The following is a 25,653-nucleotide window of genomic DNA, read 5'->3' on the forward strand; positions in this document are numbered from 1 at the left end:
TTTTTCCAACTATTTCTAGTTCTTTGAATGAGGCCAGTGTTAAATTTGGTGCCTCAAACTGTTCTGTCAGTAATGAGGAGACTCAGCAAGACTGCTGTCTGACCTGACTCCATTAAAAGACAGTGTTTGATACCTCCTACAGTATTAAAGCATTTGTATCTGTGTGTTTGTTTGTTCTAAGAAATTTATTAAATTGAAGTTCAGAATGGGATAAAGCAAAGATAGCTCTCTGTTAGCTGGCAGAAATTCAGGTGTGGAGCAGCAAGGGACAGTTTTTCTAAACTGTCTTCTAGTCTTCATTATGTGATGATGCATTAAAAAGAAAACAACTTTTAATGACTACAGTTAGTAATCCATAAGAAATGGAAGGTAGAGCAATATATTTTGTCATTACAGGAGGGAGAGGGTATGAGTAGGATAAAATAAGCTTCAGGGGGCTACATGAGTTTCCCCCAATCTTCTTTCACCAGAAATGGAGGCCTTTCCAAGCTCTTCGTTATCAATGCACCTTGGGAAACCAACACCGGCTCTCGCAGCAAGACCTTTGTGTGCCTCCAGATTCTTCTTATTTCTGCCATCCTTGTTACTCTCTTAGTCTGTTTCCTGAACACTTATTATTACACCTCCTCTATTATATCTTGTAATTCTTTCTAATGTTTTGCATTTTTCTTTCTTTTTTTTTTTTCTTTTCATTCTCTATAACATTCTCCCTCTTTCTTTTCCTTTTCTTCATCTACCAAAATGAATTGCTTCATCACCTTCAAATGCTTTATTTTCTTTCATTTAGTGCTGCCAGGCCATCATTATTTTTTTTTTCACTTGTCCAGCTGTGTAAATTGTCCTCTATTATTGAAACAAACTAACAAAAGCCTCTGAAAAAACTCCAGTACTCACCGTAATAGGATGTATGTGCTCCATTAGTCTACCATCTCCGTTTCATTATCCCTTTTTTCTGTTTTTGATTGTTTTAGTTGTACTTTCTTTCATGTCAGAGGCTGTAATCTCATTGTAGAGTAAGTAGCTGGTTTAGGAAGAGCCAGCTTTGGACTCTATGATTATATTGACACTATAGAAATCACCTGCTCTTAGCATAATAAAATCAATCTCTGCAGATTTGAACTCAGATACCTCAGGATGTCATTGTTCTTGAAAAAGCAAATCTTAGATTTTAAAAAGTATACGTATTGCAGACTGTACACTTACATGATTGCAACTGCATAAGTTTTCAGCACTTCAAAGGGTGATTTTCAAGCCATTGTGATAGTTGTACCATTTGAATGACTTCTCAGGCTTATTATTAGTTCAATTAGAGGTAAATGTTTGTTACTAATTTTCCTGCCCTCTCTTTCTATTGTGCCTCCATGAAAAGGAACTATATTAAAGAATGAGTTTCAAACCTCCATCGTCTTTTATGTTAATAAAATCTTTCACCAAGGTCTGCTTGTTTTGCAGAGATGTAACAAATTGAAGGCATTGGTTTTGGCATGTGTCACTGGAAGAATATTTGTTGAGGTGATAATTTTGTAGTGAACCAGCAGAAGTTTGAAGCTTCACTGGCATTTTGAGAGGGAGAAAACTTCCTTCTGCTTTCTTCCTGAATCTTCCTGAACCTTCAAGCTTGGCAGTTTGGGGAAAAAAAGATATTCTTTCATGTAGATGATTTCTATATCAAAGTAAAATGCAGGTCTACACTACTGCATTTATTATTACTAGACTTGGTATTTGGCAGAAGTCAAAGACGCATGTTTTACACCACCAGAACTGAACTGGATTTTTTAAAGAGGTTTCATTTTCTCCCACCATATGGGGACTAACGTATTGCCTCATGAGACTTGGTCAGGTTACAGGAGCACCTGTGGTTCAGTTTCTGTCAAATGCATCACTTCCTTTTTTTGAGAGTGAGAAGTGTTGTCTTGTGCAGATCAGAGTCGTCGATGTACACCAGGCTGTTCTTGCTGGAGGGGCATCTTTCTACTGCAGATGTCTCAACTGTCAATATTTCTTAAGGCAATTGCTGCATCAGGTGACATGCGTAACACTAGCTATATTTACTGTCCTGTGTCCCAACGGACTGCAATTTGGGGTCCGTTAATGTTGCAGTACATCTCATCGCTGCTGTGCAGAGTGGCCCCAACCTGAAGTCTGAGATCAGACTGGAAACCTTTTTGGAAACATTCATAAGAAATATAGAGATCTGAGATTAAAATCGAGGAAATTTCTAAGAACCGGGTATAGTAAGTTGTTGCATCCCCCCTAAGAGTAAAAGTTTTGTGTCTGGGTACCAGAATTATGTTGTCCTTCCATTTTCTGAGTACAGGATTTTCAGAAGAGTCCCCAAAGCAGATAATGAGAGAAGTATTCCCTTAAATGATTCTGGTAAGGAGTTTTTTGTTTCCAAATTTAGATCTGATTTATTATTCCTTTCATGCATGCATTTACTAAGTGAGCACGTTAATACTGTGCCCAGCACATCAAACATACTAAAAAATACCTTTATGACTGACATAGTTTAAAAAAAAAAAAAAAAAGTGTGGAAATTCTTTCTTTTCCTGGTGAAAGTAAAGAAGGAGACAAACTGACTCATTTTCCAGGAAGAAAAAAAAAAACAAAAAAAAAACAAGAATTTGATCATTTTTGATCAACAGTATTTGCTTCAGCACTGATGCCAAAGCCCAGATTTTTGACCTACGTCATTTAGAGTCTATAAGTGCTAGTTTCTTGGCTACTGTTCTCTTAAGGCTGCCAGCAAGTACTAAAGGTAATTGTAAATGCAGATACATGTTTGCCAAACTCTTGTCTGTGGCCTCTTATTTGTTTCTCAGAGTTTTTGCTTTGTTCATTAACCACTACCCATAGAGCTTGGTTTGAACTGGTGACCAGACTCTGAGTTCCCTTATCAATCCTTCATGTACTTCAATCCTCCTGAATCTTTGGAAAATACACAGTGTACTATTTATGTATTTGTTGCTGAGATGGCATTTTAAGAATCTCTCATCAAAGTCTATAAGATGATCACCAAGTGCATCTACTAAGAATAACCTTAACATTCTGTCTTCATGTGTATGCATTCTGCATGTGTTATGCATTTTACTATATCTGTTTTATGTGTGGCTCAATACTTATAATCCAATATATATATATATTTTAAAAAAAGCTCCACTTCTTGTTCATTTTCCCCATTTAAATTAATGCAGCAACCAAAAAACTATATTGTTAAGTGGCATAAATATACTAGATAATACAATTTAATTAACAACTTTTGTGAAAACAGATAAAAAGTGATATTTTTTACAAGATTTCCATTGTCTTTAATATTTTGAGCAGACTTTTAGTACAAACTCTTGCTATATTTTATGATGAAGAAATTCTTCAGCACGTGACTACATTCAAATTTAGTTGCAAAAAGATTGCTGTGAAAACACTAAGTATTACTTCAAGTCATATTTCTGTCATTATACTGGCATATTAATTATACAACCAAATGAAAAGCTATTTCATTTTCATTTATGAAATTTGTATCTTTGCTTTTTTAAGTCTCACATTTGTGTGTAAAATATTAATAAGCATCTTAGTACTTGGTTACCATAATTTTAAATATTTAACTCTGTTTATGTACATGGAAAATAAATAAATAGTGTATTCTGTTAGAAGTGACATTTCCTATTCCTTTTCTGGGTAAAATAGTAACAATTTAGGATAGAGGAGAGTAAGCTTATCTAAGTGTAGATCTACATTACTCTAAATGAAAAAAATCCTGATTTATACTGATAACTGAAAAAAAAAAATGCCCTGTGCCTTTCAATAAACTATCCCCTTTTTCTCTCCCTGTACTATGTGCAGTCCTTTCAACATACAGTTGGTGTTCATATTCTCATCTTTACATACCTTTCTTAATCTGACTACTTAGACAATAGGACTCAGGTCTTTTATTTAAAAAGAAAACAAACAAACCAGCAATGTTCATCTACTTTTTTTTTTTTTTTTTTTTTTTGTAATTTGACCCTTCTGTGTCTGGGCTAGCTTCTTGAAGAAGCGCAAATGTTAAAATAAGTAAAGAGAGAAAGTATGATGGACCTGGTTTATTCCTGAAAGAGTACATATGTCAAAATAAATACAGAGATAGGAGGTTATGTTAAGAGAGTAACCAGCGATAAGGAAAACACTCAAATGAGTGTTAACTAAAATGCTGTATGACTAATAATTCTGATGGCTTCATCTTCTCTCCCACGTCTACTGGCCTTTCTGACAAGTGTATTTTATTAATCTTACAAGCTTTTTTTCAGCTTTCTAACCTTCTTGCAAAATCAATGTAAAGACATCTTTACATTTATGTACCCATTGCACATAAATCTAGATTTGAAATTTCAGGCACCATTGCATTGCTTGCTTCCATCTTTGTCCTCATTTCTCATCATTCCCTTCCCCCACTCATTTATTATTATTTGGGATGGTGATGTCCTTTGTCCGGTGTAGAGAATTTGTAAACAGCTAAATTCAAGTCAGTGGGCTTCAATGCCACTCTGAATTACCCATGGGCTGTAGCACATAGCAATTACCTGACTCTCTCTCTCACCCTGAGAACCGAAACATATCAGTCAAGGATGCCTTGGGTTCCAGTAGCCAAGAAGGGAAAAAAACCTAGGCTGGGACAGGCTTCTGGACATTTTTATTTTTTTAAAAAAAGTTAAATATTAGAAACTGACTTTCTTTTCCTTTACTTTCTTTACTTTCTTTAAACATATTATTTAAATTGAGTGGATTTTTTGTTTGTTTCTTTCAGTTGTTTTTTTCTGACAGCTTGGAGATCCCTTGGACATTATTTTCCAACAAACAATGGGCTTTTTTTTTTTTTTTTTTTCTTGCAAATGGTTTGTAAAGGTCACCCTTTTTTTTAATCAACTCACTTGTTTTGTAAAACAACTGTATGACATTTTTTGCCCTATTTGTGATCAATGAGCATGAATATTTTAAATGGAAAATACTTAACTGTATTTTCTAAATGTTGTTTTATTACAGTTGGGACAGGGAAGGAGGGGTCAGAAGGAGGATGTTAAACATCCAGAATCACCATGCTTTTCACACTACCTGGTAGCTGTACGGACCTTCCTATAAATAAATGTCTAGGATTGTTTTTTCAGGAAAAATGGCAATATGCTATTTTTTTAATTTTCTTTGGAATGTAAGTTCTCATAACTGTTTATGAATATTTGCCTGTTTTCTGCCTGCTTTGAGTCAGAAACGTGTTCATGTTGTCCAGATACCTAACACCATATGATAATTTTAAATAAGGGCTGAGATTTAGTTACTTTCACTTGGTATAGATCTTCCTTATTTATGGAGAACAGGTGGAACTAGTTACTATGCAGTTTACTTCAGTGTTTTAATCAGTGCAGTTTGTACCAAGGCTTATATAAAGTAACCTGCCTAAATATTTCTGAGTGCAGCACTTAGGTACATCAGATGTTCTGCTTTCTACCAGCTGTTCTTTAGGGTTTTTTTGAACAGATACCATGGGGGAGAAATGGCTCATTACAACTTCGAGCATCCTTTAGGGTGTATTCATTCTTTTACACTCTTCCTTTGACTTTGTGTCTGTATATCTTATGCAGAAACAAAACATAACTAGAGATTGTATCCTAAGACTGTAAAACATTTAAGTACTAATGGTTCTATCTGTTGGTATTAAAAAGTTTTCCTACGCTTCTTGGTTTTCAATTGTACTTTTTATCGATGTCAGTTCCTGGAACCATTCTTTTTAATTTCCTGTTAGGGTATTTTTCCTCTTCCCAGTAAAAGCAAACAGTAGTGTTTGTATTAGAAAATGTCTCCTCCAGAACCCTTCAGCAATCATGTTCCCAATGGAAATTGCTAAGAAGTAACTTGGGTTGCATTGTATATATAACTGTATTTTTAAGTGCAATTCATAAGGCATATATGTGATATGTTAAATAGCTTGTCAGGAAAAATAAGTGATTTTTAATGTAGACCTACTAAATACAGTGTCCTTTGGTGATATCAGTACCTCTGAAGGCAAGCATCTGAAAAAGCATGGAGAACTGTAACATCAAGATAAATGTGACTAGGATACAATGAAAAACATAATACAAGGAAATAGATAAATATGTCCTGTCAAAAAACAAATAAATAGTGATTTAAATTATTGTTCTAGTATCCAGTTTCTCCTCAAATATCAAAAAAGCCCAAGACGTTGGACTTTTCCAGTATTAAGGGTTGTTTTTTGTTTGTTTGCTTTTTCCTGTAATTACCTTTAAAACTTTGTTAAATTTTAGTATTTATTCTGACAATAAGTAGGAATACTTATGAAAATATTATTATACATAAGATTAAAATTTCATACAGACACAGGAAAGGTAAAATAATTCCAAATAATATAACTTTACAATTACATATGAGAATATAACTATGTGTATGTTGGAATTTGAAATTCCAAAATCATAAAAATTCTCAAATGCTCAGTGAAACCAAATGTTATTTGATAAACAATGAAAATAGACTAATAATCAGATAATTTATTTATCCCCCTTTGAGACAGAGTGCTTTATGGATGGTGTCATGCATGCAGTCTTCTGTGATAAGTTTGGCGTAAAATGCTATCACCTAACCTTAAATTAATTAAAATGGATTCCATGTTTATCAGCCACAGAATGGAAGGAAATTGTGGAGATTTACTGTATATTTCCTCCCAGCTGACTGCCTACAACAATGTTAAAATACAACTATCTTATAAAATTTGCTTTACAGAAGGGGCAGAAAATCATAGAATGGCCTGAGTTGAAAAGGACCTCGAAGATCATCTAGTTTCAACCTCCCTTCTGTGGGCAGGGGTGCCAACCACTAGACCAGGCTGCTCAGAGTCACATCCAGCCTTGAATGCCTCCAATAATAATAATTCCTCAGAATAACTGGGATCCAAGGGCTGTAGATTTGAGGTTCACTGAGTGATAGAACTAGCAAATCTAACTAAGAAGGTAGATCTAATAACAATCCACACCATTCTCCATGGCTTCGAAGTTACACTTAATGTGAACAGAGTCTCAGAGCTACATCATCTTTATTTCTGCCATACTGCTATGTCTGGGGGTGAGCTGTCTTTCTGTAGCCAAGATGCCGAGTAAGTGACAAGCATCTTCTCTGAGTGATGCTTTGCCCCAAACGGTGGTGCACAGTACAGTAGCTCTGGCCATTTGAGCTTAAGTGAGGTGGTGAGTATTTGTGAGGCCATCAGCACTTCCTGAGCTTTTTCTCTTGGACAAATAAGTGCATAAGTAATGAAATGATTTGTCTTCCAATTTTCCTTTGCCATTTAATACTTAATTTGGTTTATGTCCTCTCTCCTTACATTCTAAAGTGAAAGACTTCTCTTTCCAGTATTAGGAAAGCACAACATTCACTCCACATGAAGAGAATGTTTCCTTTTAACTTTAGCAGACCCAGGAATAGTAGCTGGCTAGTATGACTGCTTTCAGGGAATGCTGTTCCTTTCCATTACTTATTATCACGGATCCTTTTCAGTGCCTAAAGAAGTAATGAGTCACTGATTTGACAACACCTAGCTCAAACTTTCACTTAAAACAGCCTTGCAATCACAAATTGTTCTAATGCTAGATATTAACATAAGGATTTTTGTAGCCATAAACAGGAGTTTTTGCAGTTGGAATTAAGGAGTTCATGGGGGAGGAGGAGTAAGGCTATATATCTTTCAGGACATGGAAGCAGTATATTTATTTTCGCTAGCAGTAGCAGCCACTAATTACAGCCTTTTCTCATTCTCCTGCCTCAGGGGAACTGCACTGCTGCTGTCTCTGGGGAGGCTGAGCTGCTGCTGGTACAGCCATTTAACACTTCCTACTCTTCTTTGAACCTATCTATGAGCTACTTTTCCTTTCCTATTCCAGCTTCTTTGCTTCCCCCAATAAATGTGTTCCTGCAGTGCCTTTTGAAGGAACTTTAGAATATCAGTGCAAATAATAGAGTTTAAATGCTTAGAGAAAGCTAGCAAGCATAAATCTTTAGTTTAAGGGAGTCTTTATTTGCAACAAACTCCGCCTCCTCCACATAATTGAATGTACTCTCTTAGGAATGGCAAAAAGTGAAAATTTAATTAGTAGCGAATTTGATGGGCAGGTAACAGAAGACACATATTGACAGGAAGGTTCAACCTCTACAGCCATATCACCTCCATGACATCCTCATCTGACATTGTGAGCCAACACTATAAAATAGGAAGTGTTACTTTTTTTGACCTGCCATTGTAAAATATATAGTACAGTTAATGTATATTTTACACAATGCATTTTTATTAAAACAGATTTAAAAAGGGAGCAATAAAAATGTAAAACTAATGGGATGTTTGACCTTGTTTTTGTGAAAGGAATGCATCAGTATGATTCAATGGCAGTGGCTGCAGTTCTTAGTGAGTTCTCCATGTGTTCTTCAGAGATTTTTATTAAATTTTACTCTTCCTTTGCTTCCTTCTTGACAACTGTTGTTCACAAATGTGTGTCCTGCCAGAAAGTGATGTCATGATTAAGGTGTGACTCTGAAGTGAGGGATGTTTTTCTCTTGCAAAAGTCTGGAAACAAGACATGATCAGATTTTTGAGTTGAATATATGATTGCTGTTCTATACATTCCATTTGAAAAATGTATTTATGCTGACTGAGAATTTAGTTCCAAACATACAAAAAAACCCTAATATTCATCAATCTTGAAACCTATTCTCAAATTCTTGTATCAAAATGAAAAACATGACTGCATATTTTTTGCCTTTCACTGTATTTAGCCAGTGTATTAAAATGCATAAAATTATTGCTCATGACTTTGAGTTAGCACTGCACAGCACCCTTCCCCTGCTCTGGTTTTAGCCCGGACAGAAATAGTAGTGCACTGACAGTTTGGTTGTTGCTTAGCAAAGTGTGCGTGCCCACTGGCTGGGATGGACCACTTGGCAGAACAGAGCCACTACCTTTATAATACAGAAAGAGGCCATAGTGTGAGCTGTTCTGGGCAGTGAATTGGACATACCTGCCTTACATACTTCAGATGAGGAAAGTAATATATCCTTTGTGGTTTGAATGTACATTTCCTGATCACGTTCCATTTCTAATTGCTATTTACTACTATTTCTTTCTTTTAAGTATTTCCTCTCTAGAAGTAGACTAAGCTATTCTTTGCAAGTACAGCAGTTGCCTTTTCACCAGTTGTCTTTTCACCAAGACAGACTCTCCCCTTCCCCGCAGAACCAGCATCTGTTATTTTAAAAGAGGCATCAAATCAAAGGAATAAACCTGGATGTCTCAGGTCAGCTCATGTTAAAGAACTTTTGCATTATAGTGGATCCATATATATTCACATGCTGTTTTTTAAAATCTCTGTTCATCCCTGTGTATGTTTTTTCTTCCTTCATGATTCTAAGGGAATCCATGTAGTGGACAAATAGAATGAAAGGAAACATCAGTTCAATCAAACTCTGTACTTTTTTAAAATCACTGTGCAACAGACTCTTTAAAATATTATTAGTATAATCTGAAACTGTATTTTTATTCTGATGTTTAGAAGGTTGATACGTTTGCATGACCAAAGAAATGTGAGCTTTTATAGAACAGTCCAAAAAGAGAATGTAATGGTACAAAATAAGGATTAATTGTGAAAGTAATCGTGTTCGTTTTCTAATTATTCAAATCTTAATTACAATTGTGTTGGCCCAATTACTTCAAAACACAAGGCTAATGTTAGGGTTGGGTGGATACTCAGCATCTGTGCATAAGTAAGAGGCATCTGTTGCCAAGTGGTGGAGCGATGAAAAGTGTCAACTCACCAGCTGTGAAGTCAACAAAGCTCTTAAAAAAACAAGTTTGAGCCAACACAATGATTTAGCGCTCTTAGGGGAATGTAAAGCTTATTGCAGATGTATACTTTAGCTAGCTGTTGTCACCTAGTGGGACTGAAATCTAGTGTAGTGTCACAAATTGAAGTCTTTGCTTGCTCTTTCAACAATGCCTTGCCTGACAAGGATCTGTAGCAGGGAATCTGGTGGTGATATTTCTGCCCCTTCAGAGGATTGATTTTGTTTTGTATTATTTTTTTCCCTTGAGGAAGCTGAAGAACAAAATTGTGAAATATTAAGAGGAATGTCTTACCTGAAAAAAATATTGGCTTTTCTTTCCTAATACCAGTTTCTCCATTCTGAGCAGTTCTGTAAGGGGAGATGTTTGTACTGACACTGAGTTGTACCTTGCCATTGTTTATTGCTATTGATGTCAGAAAGACAGGGTTTTTATGATTCAGACTATTGATACTGATCTTAGTAATTTCTAATATTGCCTGCAGAGATTGAGGATATTAATAGTCTCACTCTACTGTGGTGTGTTTAATATTTATGCATTATTAACATTTAATGGCAACGTGTAAACTTTACTGAAAGATAATCAATTGGCAGCAAGAACAAAAGAAGAAGGTGAGCATTAAAACCAAGACAGAATTATATTGAACACTAATGCATTCACTTTTGACCTAGTTCTGAATTTTATGGATCCTTTGTCAGTGACTTCATTTGCATTACTTTCAAGTTTTTATTTATTCCCATTTTGGAAAATACAGATGGAGGAGTGTTTAGATTCATTGTAGTCTGATAATGTTGTTATTAATTTACATGAAATGCATAGAGAGTTTGTTACTATACTGGACTGTAATGGAAAACGAGCTGAACTTCCAACATCACCTTCACAAGATTTTTCAATTACATTTTTTAAAATGAAAGTAAGCAGTGTTACAGGGCACTTCTAGCATCCTTGCTTAAGCTTTTCATATTTGTAAATTACAACAAGAAAGCCTTTGATTTCTCTGCTGCTTGAGTAAATAGCCCTTTTTAGGTGTACTTTAGTATAAAATATTTTGCTTTATGAGAATAAGACTGCTAGTATGGCAATACTTGACCTGTACTATTAATGCAGTACAATACCTGGACTAGAGAAACAACGTAGCCCACCTCTACTAAGAAATATATGAATAATTACAGCTACAGCTGAGGATGTGAAATGAAGTGTAACCATAATGATTGAAAAGTAAGAAATATCAACTTAGGAAGCATCCTTTTTATAGTCACAGTTCATTCAGATATTCAACACCTGCATCTTTCACACTTGCAAAGAAAATTCAGCATTTCTCCAAACAGTTGAATATAAGTATGTGCAGTGATGTAATGATAGAGACAGCATTACATTAGTTTTAGCTAAGATTACCTGACCAATTTAATTTAAGATTGTGTGACCAACTACTGTAAGTTCTAAAGCTGACACTTCCACCACAGAGTCACCAGTGTCATGAATCTGAGTGCAGTATCTCTGTGAATGAGGAATAGAAGCAGCATAGTGAGGCACACAGCAATTAGTTACGTGTGCTTCAGTGTTTTGGATTTCAGCTTCTTGTCACAGTTGCAGCTGTATTTCACCTGCAAAATGACCTTTCCTTTTAAATCATACTGACAATGTGAATAGCACGTGTGTACTTTTAACTAAACAACTTACCAATTCAAGTGGGCTGCCTCAACTGTAAGACATGAACTCAGAAGTGATAAAGCGTGGCACTGCTTCAGCAAAATGGAATAAGAAATCATTCTGACAGAGCCTAGATCTTGGTCTGGGATGTTGAATAGGTTTGGATGTCAGATGTATTTTTTTGTTTTTTTTTCCTTTCCTTTCAAGGTCAATGTACCTTATTTTGTGTGGAGTACATCTTACGTGAGACTACAAGAAGAAATGCAGTGTGTTTGGGTTAATGCGTGTGGGGTCAAAATGGACTCCTGAATGCAAGGAAATGGCACCTGAGAAATAATGTTTCTAGCCACTCTAGAAAGTCAGACAGTGACTGCATCTCAGATGATCAGAATGCAAAACTGTAGTAGGGGCTCATTATGGAAAATTTTGAAAATAAGTATATCAATCTGTCAGTAGGTAAAGGAGCTATTTTCTCTCTTTTGTTTAGTTTTCTTCGCTATGTGGGATTAGACAGTCAAAGCTGTTGTTGTAATGTTACAGTAATGTTAGTAAGTTATGTCTGGGAACTGATCCTTACTTATTGCATTTCTAAACACCTTTAAAATTGCAGAAGTATTCAGGCAATTTGCACTAGAAAGCACCAGAAAACAATGATTTTTTTTTTTAATGACTTGACATTTACGTATGACAAGTACAATTTTTTAAAATATCTAAACCATAATGATGTAGATGACTGATTGCAGAGGGTCTGTATGACATCTCTTGTTAAGCTCTCTGTGTGTTCTTAAAGCAGCAGACCTGTGCTCCTCTCATCACGAAGGGTGATGTTTTCCTCTGTTGATTTTCCATGTTGTATACTAGAACAATTATAAAGCCTCAGTTGCATGTAAATCACTCTAGAATAACTGTTTTTATGTAATCCTCATCCCCATAAAACTTCCTATGACAGATACATATACATAAAAATCCTACAACATGTGTGACTAAAAATTAGGCCAGATTAGACCTTGTCTCAAAAGTCAAACACAGTGTATTAAAAATTTATCAACTCTTTTAAGTTTTCTTTTGCAATAGAAGACTGCTGCTCACCTAAAACTAATGAAGGACTTTTTAATTTGACTGTTCATATAAGTTAGATTTCTCTCTCATTGTTTTACTTTATAGAATCATAGAATTGTTTGAGTTGGAAAGGACTCTTTAAAGGTCATGAACTTCACCAGGGCCCCACTGCTCAAGGCTGTTCAGGTCTCTCTAAATGGCATGCCATCTCTTGGGTGAAGGTGTCATTTCTTCCAAGAAATACTCTGTGAAGACCACCTAGGTCACATTAGCAGTTGTAGTTTGAAAGCACAGCTTGTACCTGCGTGCAGCATGTAAACACTGCTGTCAAGTAAATGCAGAAAATCATGTCTCAAACTTATTGTCTAGTGATTTCTGTGTAGTTATACCAGTGTTATTAGTTTTCTTAATAACAGATACCAGCAGTATCTCTCAGGTAGTATCACATCTGCATTTTTTGCACTTCTGTGAAGTGTCAGTGTTTTGAAAATAAACAAATATAAATATATGACACATTTTCTTGGACAATTCCTTGAGTTTTATCTAGTGTACATTTAATAAACTGTACATCTTCTGTTTGTCACAGTACTGAGGAAAAGAAAAAAAAAAAAGAATATTCGATCTTGATCAGTGGAAGATCTATCATATTCAACAGTAGTGGATTAAGATCTGATATTCTGTTTTTCAAAAGGAAAATAGAATCAAATCTTTAAAATGTTAGAGTAGCTGTTCCTGTAATATATCTTTACAATGTCTCACATAATATTGTGTTCATAAATGTCATACACTCATTTGAAGAAGTAAGCATAAGAAAGTTAAGTACAAGTATAGATTCTTCAAAATGTAATGGTATCTGGACTCTGTATTCACTCATTATGATAATTGTTTGTCTTTCTTTATTTCTCTATAGCTGAATTTTTCCATATAATAACCTTGAGTTATCAGCACACTGATGCAGGAAACATAGAGTATTGAAAACAATATGAAGCTTTTAATGTAAATTATACATTTACGGGGAAAAATAAAAGGATGAAAACCATGTCAAAGCACTATACTGCTGTGTTAATCATTGTAGACTCATTTATGTCAATTAACTTGCACTACTACAGCACATGATCAGTTTTTAAAGGATCTTGTACTAAGGTCCAGTAGTGATGTAATTCTTATATAATTTGTATTAAAATATAGAAGGTGAACATAAAAAAAGAGTAAAGGTAAGGTAGTGATTTACACTGAAGTCTAGGATGGCAATACAGACCAGCCGCCCCATATTCCAAACCCCAGGGACTTTTTGGAGTTTTGTTTGGATGAGTTGAATTTTTTTTTCTCCACTTTTCTCTCTGGACAAGAACAAATCAGACATGAGATGGTATGAATTTAGTTTCACAGAAGAAGAAAATTGCAGTACTTATTTTCTCTTGTGCACATTATATTCCAGAAGACATGAAGAAGCAGGCGCTATTCTTACCTGTTCAATAGTCAAGAACATTTGTTCTGAGCACTGTATGAAGAACTTTGATGGTTCTTTTTGTACCTCTATAACTTTAAGTGCATGAAGTCAAAACTCTTGCTCCTATCTGCACTACTATATCTTCAGTAACTTTAATAACTTGGTTTGATTTCATTATGTGAAGTTGTTATTGTACAAAACCATCTTCTTACCTTTTATTTTTCAAGTAGTCTTATCATAAAAATAATATACAAATCTATTTACCCCACACTTTTTATAAACCTTGATTTTTATAACTGTTTAAAGAAATAACTAACTGATACTGGAAATGGAATATTAAGTATGATTCTGGACATAAATTCCCGTGTATAGTTACAAAAACAGTCCTTACGCATAACATCTCTTTCTAGCTTCTCCTCCTCCTTGGAGTAACTTTCACATCCTAATAAGAGTGTTCCTATTGCTGTTGCTAACTTGGCCCATGTTCATGGGAATTCTGTTTGAATTGTGAACTGAATATAAGTACTGTATTGCCAGATGGAATTCAAGTCCCAGTGATATGAAGAGAGTTTTCTTTTTGAATTCCCAATGAGATGGATTAAGCCTTTATGCAGTCTATCTAATATAGGTTCTCCAATAACTAATGCAGCAACTAAAATGAACTAAAGCTTATCTCAGTTATGAACCACTTTAACAATATGGTATAGGGGTAAATGCCAATGTACCAGTGAAAGGGGGGGATATTATAATCACAACTCCTCTTCATAGTGAAAAGTAAATAAATACTTTCATGAATAAAACTATTAAATAATATGGCATTATTCCCTCACTAATTTAATATGAAATTCTACAAATGAACTGTGGTCATCAGAATAGTTAATTAAATTGAAGTAATCAAGATGGAAGTCCATACTCCTTTATGCCCATACTCTTTTCTGCTACCCACCTTTAAGTTTTTTATTTATTCATTTTCCTGCATTTTTTACATGCTAGGCTTGAGATCCTGTAAAATTTCCTGATTTTAAGGTAACAGAAGCTTTCTGTCATCCTGGCATTTTCTGTCAATAATATTTTTCCTTCTTCTAACTGAAAGAGATGGAATGACTGTGCATGTCAATTCTCTGCGTAGTGCTCAGTCTCTGTCTTGCAGGTAGCCAGAAAAGGATTATCATTTAACCACAAGAGCAGAATTCTGTGGTAAGCGTAGGATAATATACTGACTTTGGCATCACTAGCAGGTGTCCTCATCATTAAGGGTTTTTTGTTTGCTTTTTTTTTTTTTTTAAAGTAATTTCCTTTTCTATTTTCTAATTTTAAAAAATCAAATTGGAGATCATCTGATTACCTTGGATCACACATCCTTAAGGAATAAAAAACAGAAGGGACTACAAAGCAAATAATTCCCTTGTTATCTGTTTCAGTCAATAAGCAATGGTGCTTCAGTTATCTTTGTATACCTTGGAGAATGTTTTAAATGTAATATGAAAGTGTTTCCAGGGAAAGCTTGTTTCTCTTAGCCTGATAACAGAAATCTTTTCTTACATTGTAATTTCAGGGAAAGCTTGTTTCTCTTAATTTAAAAACAGAAATCTTTTTTTTTTTTTTTTTTTTTTTACATTGTAATTATGTTTGCAACATTGTTACCAAGAAATGAGACTAGCAGAAACTGAAGCTTTTCCTGTGATAGCAATGACATTTGATTTCAGATCAAGAAAGACAAGGAGAATATTCTATTAAAACCCCCTCAGTACCTCTTTGACTTTTCTCAAGACATCTGCTGTATTCCCATATCATCCATCTCAAGGGATATACAAAGGAAAACAAATTTCATTCTTTTTCTTTTATTCACAAGTTAAGCTTACTTCTAAAACAAATGCTTTCATTGGCTTCCCAAATCATCTTTATAGACCATGGGACTGACATCCCCAAATTTGTTCAGTGGATTATGGAGTTCCATAAGAAAAAGATTAGAGACAAAATTAGGACTTTCTGAAATTAAAATCATTGTTCAAGTTGCTTGTGTGGTTTTGTAATATTTCATCTCTAAGAAAGACTAAAGAAAATAAGTTTATCCTGAAGGAAATGCCATGCCATTTCTTCCAAGTGGCTTTCGGATTGAGAATTTAGGGTCAGGATTTCCAGATTTTAATAGGAAGGTTTTGTTAGAGATGTTTTAAAATTGGAATGGCTAGAGAGCTACGAAACAAATCAAGAGCAGAAGTACTGCTGTGAAAAGCGTGAACTGCACTGTTGCCTCTCTCTGAAGGTAATGTTGAGTACTTAGAGTTCAAGTACAGTTTCTAAGTCCAAACCTGAAGAGAAGACACATGTTCAGGCTAAGAATTGTCTGTTTTACTTTTCTGGTGCTTGTTTGTTGTTTTGTTTTTTGTTGGTTTTTTTTTTTTAGTTTTTTGCCTAGAAGTAGTTCTGCATAAGAGAACTAGGAAAGTATAAATAATCCAGCACAACTGGCCAACAAAAAGATTAATGCTATTATAATTATTTTTATGCATTTTCAAATATCTGTAGTTTGCTTGTAGATTGTCAACTCTATAACATAATTTTAAAACTGATAGATAAAAGTAGTGTGTCCAAACAAGGGCTTATGTCAAGAGACAAAATATAATTGAGTAAATAAAAAGATATTGATTTGAGGTATTCAATATTAAAAAAAAAAAAAAAAAAAGTCCAAAATTTCCTGATTTCAGTTTGCCTGAAATATTTCCTTTGAGTTTTAGCTTTCATTTCATTTGCATTTCAGGCTTTAGGAAACATTAAATCATCATGGTGAAAGCTGTAGATGATAGAGTTTTATAATTTTTCTAGTAGATTTTTTTTTTTTTTCAGTAGATTTGAGATTCCTAACTAGGATTTATTTATTTGTTTGTTTGTTTGTTTTTTAATGGGCAAGAGAGGAAGTAGAAATCTGATACTATCCATGTATTTGCTCAGCCATAAGAACTCAAGCCACTTGAAATCAAATAACTCTAGAAATTCTACACATGCATGCACAATTAATCAGGAGCCTTGTTAAGTAGTTACTTGTTAAGCAACAGGCTCCGTCAAAAGTATGATAAGTATTGGTAGCAGTTAATTCATAGTTCACCACTGAGACTTGCTATACTCTGATGAGAGATTCTGAAATTTTTCATTTAGAATCTAGAGTCTTCATGTTTATGTGGGTGCTCTGTGTGCACAAAACTGTGCTTGAATATCAGATACAATTCCAAAAAGCTACCAGTGGTAGATGGATTAGAAAGCAGTATTATGTAAGACTTGATAACTATTAGTTCACACAAATGTGAAGCTGTGTTCACATGTAAATATTAAAAATTGCTAAATAACTAAATTTCATTATTTTATTCACGACAGCTCTAACTGAAGTTGACATTGATTTTTTTTGTATCAAAGTTTCTATTTTCAGTTATCATGATTAATAGGTATATAACTGTTTGTAAAACTGTATTTATGTCGTTGGTATGTGAAAGTTAAGTAATTGATAGGTGAAGGAATATAGAAGAGCTGTAATACCCATGACATCTTAAACTAGAAAAGTTTCCAAACCTATTCAGGTGTGTAACTAATGGTGTCAAGTACTGTAAGATTACTGACTTTTTTAAATTAAGAACAAAACTAAATTTAATGAAAGTATGTAACTGGATAATTGTTCAGCTCATTGTTTTGAATTTGAGCAGCTCTCATAAAAACAAGTTCTCCATAAAAAAGAAAGAATGGGTTTCAACGGATCTCTGTCTTTTTCCATTACATCATGTATTTGATAGTGGTGAGCACTGCAACTTTCTTTAAAGTTGGTTTAAATTTGTAAGCACTGAATTCTTTGCATCAGTTTTCTTATTTTTTTTTCCTTTGTTGCTTTTGTCTTTTTCTTTACAAAAGTTTTAATAAGATTAGCTTGCATGAAATAGCTGTAAAATTTAAGACAAAAATGATCAAAGTTGTACAATTAATTTCTGATGTTACAATATTTGCTATGAAAAGGAAAAGTTGGAAAAGGCAATGAATATATGTAATATCAAAGCAATTTTTTTTTTGCTGAGAATTCAAACACTTTTTTTTTTTTTACCAGTATGACTAAATATAATTCAATTTATTTGAGACTACTGTAAGTATATTTATGCAATTGCATTTCTAGGCTGTGTAAGCAGCTATGATTTTCATTGTATGCTGGGTACATGCATTTGTATTTATAACATTTTGCAGGGTTGCTGTTAGCTACTCAGTAAGTGTTTTCTGGAAAGAAGAAGGAGGATCTAGGATTGAGAAGGCTGTATTTTCTGTTCTTGACTAGCACTGTTAGTTGCTCTTGTGATTCTGTGACATGTGACAGCAGTCCTATTACTTTAAAGTGCTCACTCCCTTCTTTAAATTTCACATGATATTGACGTTGTAGAGGTGCTTCCATCCTCCTGAAGGCAATGTCCTTAACTTTAACTCTGTTTACAAGTACTGATAATGTTTTATAAATGGTCAGAAAAATAGATAGAAAGATAGAAAGAAAGAAGGAAAAGAAGAAAGGAACTTGTGCGGGTTATATTTACTTTGTGTCAAGTGTGAGAGCTGCTCAATTGATCTTTCCATGGGTGAGAATATTTCATTGATTTGCTAAAGCCTGATTAAGGCATTTAGAGAAATTGATAGGAAATGAGTAAGATTCTTCATTGAATTTACAGAAATATAATTACTGGTTTTGCCTAGATTGTGAATTCTCTGTGGGGAGACTACAATTCTTAGGCATTTGTTTGGTGTTTCTGCTAAGTGAATTTCTTGCTAATTGTGTGGTACATTTATACAGTTTAATTGTAAGCAAAATAACTTTTTAAAACACTTTGGACTGTTTTTTATTTTTTTTTCTTCCATGTTTATTCTCATTGGGTAACTGCACTACCTTCATTATCTTAATAAGTGCTTTGCAGTTACGGCTAACAAATATACAGGATAATAGTTTCAGCCTTAAATAATTTACTGAGCAATGTGAATAAAACAGATGAAAACTAGACTGTAAGTAAAATTCTGTGAATTATTACCCACATGTATTTTTGTAAATCATGCTCTACAAGTTCTTAAAGATTTAAAAAAAAAAAAAAAGAAAAAAAAAGAGTGATCAGTTTAAGACCTTCTTAACAGTGACTTTTTAGAAGTGTAAAAAGGAAAAAAAATGTTCTGTTTGAAGCAATGGAGCACAATTGAAAGTTGTTCAGAAAGGGACAATATATATACATATAAATATTAATAGGAATGGAGTTCATTTAAATTGTCCATAGTTTAGACTTACTCTAAATGCAAATGAAGCATGTTGGGCCAAGGAGTCTTAGCAACATTTCTGTCTCAACTGTTCTGTGCCATACATGAATGCACTAGTTGGAAAATGAATAGTTCTGTGTGTAGAATTTTCTGCTTAATTGTTCAATTGTCAGTAAACACTGAAAGTTCTTTTTAATTTTTTTTTTAAAATTTATTTTTTATCTACCTCTTTTCTTCAGACAGAATAGGAAAGTTGGTTTTACCTGTCAGTAGTGGAAAATCCTCCGATAATTTAACTACTTGGAGTCCAGCCCCTTGAATTACTGAGGTGCTAGGAAGATGTTTCAGGTCAGTTAAGTTATTTAATTTAGGAGTTGTTACTGGCAGTGAGCTTTTCTCTCCTGTGAAGTTTAATCTTGGTATGCTTTATTGGAGCTCTGTTTTAAATGTGAAGACACAGACATGGTTAGATTACTCGCATTGAGTCCAGAATTCTCTGAATAGAATTTGAATAGAACACAATTTGAAAATAAAGCTTGGAGCATTGCTTTTTCTGTCCTAGATACTGAACTTCTACCCTGTAAAAACTGCTGAGATGTTGAGCAGATGATATGTTGAAAGGAATTTGGAACTCAGATCAGTTTTGGGAACTGAATAAAGCCATTTTAGAATTACTTAAAGATAAGATAATCAGCATAATTTATTTTTATTTTATTTGGGATTATCAGAAAGTTCAATACACTTCTTAAATATGTAACTTGATACAGAACTGGGATCAGTTCATAAAGTTTTGACAATCTGAGTTCTTCATCACCCATTAAGTTATGGAGTCCTTTCTGGGAGTTCAAAGCACAGCTTGTTGGCCCATTTGATTCACCTGTGTAAGTTCTCATCTGGAACAATACTGCATGAATTTAAACAGCAGTAAAATATGTTTCACTTGTAATAATCTTTGTTTTAATGCACTTGTAAATCATGGAAAATATCTGTAATGATGATGCGCTAATATTAACAAGCACCATCTGTGTTGTAAATGCTTAAATCCAGTATTCAATTGTTCATTTTTCTATGAACAGTGTGCAATATTGTAAAACATGTTAGTCCAAAGAAATAGCTCAGATAAATTTCTTTTTTAACTTGTATTTCAGCTTTAATCCAGATCTTGATTTTGACTTTTCATAAAACATTTTTCTCTGAAGAGATCTCTGGTACAGTGTGTTGTCAGCTTTAAGAAATACTTGATCTGTACCTGAATGAAAAAGATACCTGAATACTGTGATTCTCTTTCTCATCTCCCTTGTTATGATTTTGGCTGAATAGTACATTTTAAAAGTAAACAAACTAACAAATACATAAAGATGTGAATAAAGAAGAAAGTACACCCTTCTTTGAAGTCCGTGTGATAAATTGCATTTCTAATGTGCATTTTGCCACATGACTCCTTCAATTCCCTTAAGCCTGTGGATCTCCGAGTATGGGGTGTTTTATACATGCAAAGCATTATGTGTACCATGCATTTTGCACTCTGTCCTTTCCTGCTGAGACACTTTGAGTGCTGCAGCATAGTGGAATGGAAGAATCCACCTTTCTGGGCACACTGCTTACTTTTCTGTCACTTGATGGACTAAAAATACCACCATTGCATTGGAAGTATTGTATGGCTCTGTCAGTTACTGGGTCAGTCTAAATGGCCCTGTACAGCATTCAATAGCAAAACATCATTGTCCTTTGTGGGAGCTAGGAAGAAAAACTGTAACATGAGGATATTTTTAGAACTCTTTAAATTTCCAAGATGTTATGTAATCACCTGTGTACTTTTGTAACTGACTAATTGTGGGGTGGGATAGAAGGTTATACTGACTTTCAGGTCAGATGATCTGCACAGGTTACTCCTGGCTTCACCCAGTAACTCAGAAAGCACAAAGGAATGCTCAAAAGTTATTTTTAAAAGTAATATTTGTCAAAGAGCCTGCTTGAACATCCCATAATGTGAAATGTTGAATGAAAGATTAAGGAAGAGGCCTAATCACATCTGTGAATCATCATCCTTGAAATGGGTCTGTACTCCTGTTCTCTTTCATGAATGCATTTTATGGTTGCAAATTCTTGTCCTTTTTGCCGTATATGCCTTCAGTTTTGGGAGATGGCAGCGTGAATATTTTGTCTTAAAAACACTTCATCTATTTGCCTATGTATTTTTTATCTGTGAAATCAAGAACTGCCTTCATAATTTTTGCATCTCAAAAGAAAAAAAAAAGCTGATGTCTGTGGAACAGGATCGATGGAAGTAAGTTAGGAAACTTGATTGCCAGTAACAAATGAAACAGAGATAAGCTAATGCCTCTGGCATAAAAATGGAGTTCTGTTTTCCAGATTTAAACTCATTTTCAAGGGGAGGTCAGAGTAAGTTTCTGCCTAAGCAGGTCTTTGATCTCACCTTGTATAGTGTGTTTTGATGTTATTTGTGTAATTCATTTAAATCAATTTTCCTCATGCTTGTTTTGTTTGAATAAACATGTTTACAGAACTCAGTATAAGGTTACTGTGAGGTTAGGGGGTAATGCAAAATTTGAAGCTTTGCTAGAAATAGTTTACTGACCTATGTTTAACAGACAAGAGCAATATTTTTATTACAGCAGGATCCATTGATGGCCATAGAACTTCTTTTTAATGATAGGGATTCAATTTGAAATCATGCTTCTGGCATTTAACACTCGCCCTCTGACCCAGTTTGCTTTTGTAAGGTCATTCAGTGTCACTCTAGCTCCTCTTCTGCACTTCAGGGGACAAGAACTCTGAGAATAATATTCTTGACTAATATTTTGACATTCTTCTCTTTCAAAATTCCTGGAATGTAAAATGAAAACCTCAGACATCGACTCAGCAGCCACACAAGCATAATACAGAGTTATGCATAGCTCACACTGATTAAAATTGATCTCATCTAAACAAATTAAGGAGTCTGATCTCTCATCCGTATGCAAAGATAATTGTCATTAATGCTAATAGAGGATATATGTATACATGGGCAGGAGAACAGGCTTCTAGCTCTAAGGCTGACTGTTCTGTTTCAGTTGGATTTGCTTTTGGCAACAAGAACCAGGTGTACAGTGTTAAGTGTTTCAGTGATTTACAGAAAGACCAAAGTGGAGAAAGGTCAATAATATAGTTTTTCTTGTACCTTATAGTAGTAAATAGATAAAACATATCCTTTTTCTTGTAAGCTGTGAGGCAAGTAGTGTTTTTTTTTAGCTACTATTGGCTTTTTACAGTATCTGCTTACAAATTCAGATTTATATTCCTGTGTTTTCAGACAGAAATAAGGAAAACACCAAAAGCAAAAATGCTATAAATTTCACCCTTCAAAAACTTAGTAACATTGGTTTGTATTGAATCTTGTCATTTTCATAATTTTACAAACTATAAATATCCAGTTACTCTGTGCCTGTGCTAGAGCATGTCAGCTGTACTGTCATCAAAAGAATTCCTGTGATTTAGTCATTTGATGTTCAGTTAAGTGTTCTCAGAACACAGTCTGTCAAAACATTTTAAATATTTGTATAATTCTGTAAAAATAGTGTTGTGCATATGTTATCAGACAGTGGGAGCTTAATCAGCATTCTTAACAGCCTGAGCTACACTGGGATGAGGAAAAAAGGTGCAGAGTACAAAGTCTGATGCCTGGGGGAGTTTCTTTTCTAGGTGTGAGGTCTTTAAAAAGAGGACCACTGGGAGAGGATGGTCTAGACTGCCTGAATAGTGAAAAATGATAAGTTTGGATTGATTCATGACTACTGAAAAATATCAGCCACAGTTTTATTGGTAATACTAGAGCCTGGATGGCTGCTGTGCATGGGATGTTGTTCATCAGGGCTTATTATTTTCATTGCTTATTGCTTTCTAACATAACTGATATAAGTCACCAATGGCTTCTTTGGTCTCATCACAGAATCACAGAATGGCCAGGTTTGAAAGGGACTTCAAGGATCGTGAATCTCCAACCCCCCTGCCACATGCAGGGTACCAACCTCCCCATTTAATACTAGACCAATTTATTTTGCTTTCTCCATAACTAAACATATCTGGTTGTTGTTATCTCTGTTACTACCACCTTCTGGCTTCCTGATATGTATGTGTTACCTTGATGCCAATTTATTAAGAATTCACCTGTGCTTCTCTGTTGCCCTTCTGTGTCTAATTGTTAGAGCAGGGAGATGTAGGCCAGAGCTTTTGGGTAAGACCTTCTGTAACAGTGATCTGTGCTCCATTTATACTATATAGCAAAGTCATGTAATGAGTTTACAATGAGCAAGTATAGTCAAGGTTTCGTTAGTGACACTTTCATAGAGGTTTTGTCTCTTGGTAGCTACCACATTCTAACCAACTCTGAATTGGCCAATGAAAGAGTGAGGGCTTGCATGAGTCTCTGATTAGAAATGTGTACAATTAAGTGATAATTTTTTACTTCCCTTCTTATTGTAACTTAGGCGAGCTTGTAAGTTGAAAATACATAACTTTTTATAGTGTCATGAAATCATCCAGAACATTTTTGAAGGACTTGAGATTTTGAGTTCTTTCTTAGAATTAAGCCTAAGAACAAATCTATTTTGTTCGTCTTGCATTACTCTATAAAAGCAACCAAATCCCATGAACTAACAGTAACAATGTGTTTGCATGAGAGCAGGGCCTTTAAAAGAGATTTCTCTTCTGTAGTTTCTGATCGCTAGAAGTGGTCACCGTCTATCCTGATCACTTACAAAACTGAACATAGTAATTCTGTACAGTAAGAAATGAAAAATATAGCTTTGAACTATAGATAGTAATTGCCCTGATAGTGTGTAAGAAAATAATAATAATAATAATAATAATAAATTGCTACAATAGTTTAAGTTGTTCTACCAAAGAAAGGACAATAAATAAATAAATCCTATGTAAAATAGGCTTAAAAGGAAAATACTAGTTTTAAGTTGTCTGTGAAGGTATAAGTGGAACAGATGTTGATCTGAGCAGATACTTACTTTTTAAAAATTAAACTTATGCAGTAAAGTACCACAAATGTTAAAAGGTATCATGCTATGCAAATGACATACAAAAGTAAACATTGACAGAAGAGTTCCATGTAGAAATTCCCTTTCATTTTAGTAATTTTTATTTATAAACACACATAATATAAAATATTTTTCTTGCTAACCAGTATGAATAAAGAAATTTAACTAGTTATTTCAAATGATGTATTGGAAAACAACTCTATGAGCGAACATAAGAGAAGTGGAGACCCTTAAAAATATCAGTGCCTTGGAAAGTACTCAGGTAATGGGATGCTAAATCTATGTTGGGAAATTTACTTAGAATTAAACCCTGATTAAAATTGCAGTTTTTGTAGTGTATCTTTGCTGCAAATGCATCGTACTTGGTTGTGGGCTAGAGCACAGATATTTAAAAGACCTTTAGAGTGATTCAAGTTTACCAAGAACTAGAATGACACAGACAATGAGTACTGACAGGGTTTTATCATATGGATACAGGTTCAGACATTTACTCTTTTTTGGGGCAGAGCAAAAAGACTGCCAAAGTAATTAAAGCATAAAAATTAAAAATAAAAGAAATTATTTAAGATGAAGATTTTTGAGGTACTTCCATTTGCTTTATGTGTGAGAGATGTTCTGCGCTGCAAAACCCCCAGGCATGGGACATGGGACATGGCTTATCCTGCTCTGGGGACATCTCAGAAGCATTTCTTCTGCTTAAATGTAAGTGCTGGGCTGATGGGATGTCAGCATCTTCCCACACTTCTGACTTCAGGGATGGTTTTAGCTAGTTCCAGGTCTGCGCTAATGTATTTCTGAAGGATGCCTGTAGCCAGATTCTGCAGATTTCCATTTATGCTTACAGAAAGTGAACATAGTTTTGTCTGGGAGTTACAGTATAGATGAAAGTTAAAGCTAAGTTAAAGACACGTGAATCCTTTCTCTCCTGCCTGGCAGGGGGAAGAAAAAACAATGAGAAAACCACGCTCTGTGTTTTTGAAGTGTAACATTTCATTTTTCCTTTCTACTATGTATCTGTCATATTCTAATTCTGTTCATAAACAACTGTCTATATGCGTAGAAACTTGTCATCTTCTAGGAATTTAAGTCTGGGAAAACTGTGATGTCGATTCTGGACAAGTACAATTCCTATCCAATTAGTCTAATAATTTATTAAAATTACGTCCCTTAATCATAATTCTAAAAACAAATAAAACTAATATGCATGCTTCATTAATTGACTAAAAGAAATCAGTAACAAAACTGTGGCTTTTGCAATTTTCTTTTAATAAGGAGAAAGCAAGGACAAACTAAAACAGAATGAGAAAAGTTCATGTGGG

The 25,653-nt window shown here is 34.4% G+C and overlaps 1 protein-coding gene across 1 annotated transcript in view; it reads left to right on the forward strand.

Annotated features, from left to right (window-relative positions):
- Positions 1 to 25,653, forward strand: part of CDH12 (cadherin 12) — a 294,089-nt gene that overhangs the window by 81,212 nt on the left and 187,224 nt on the right. The gene's annotated exons all lie outside the window — the stretch shown is intronic.

Source organism: Phasianus colchicus, chromosome 3 (genome assembly GCF_987193195.1).
Source record: "Phasianus colchicus chromosome 3, bPhaCol1.hap1.1, whole genome shotgun sequence".
NCBI lineage: Eukaryota > Metazoa > Chordata > Aves > Galliformes > Phasianidae > Phasianus > Phasianus colchicus.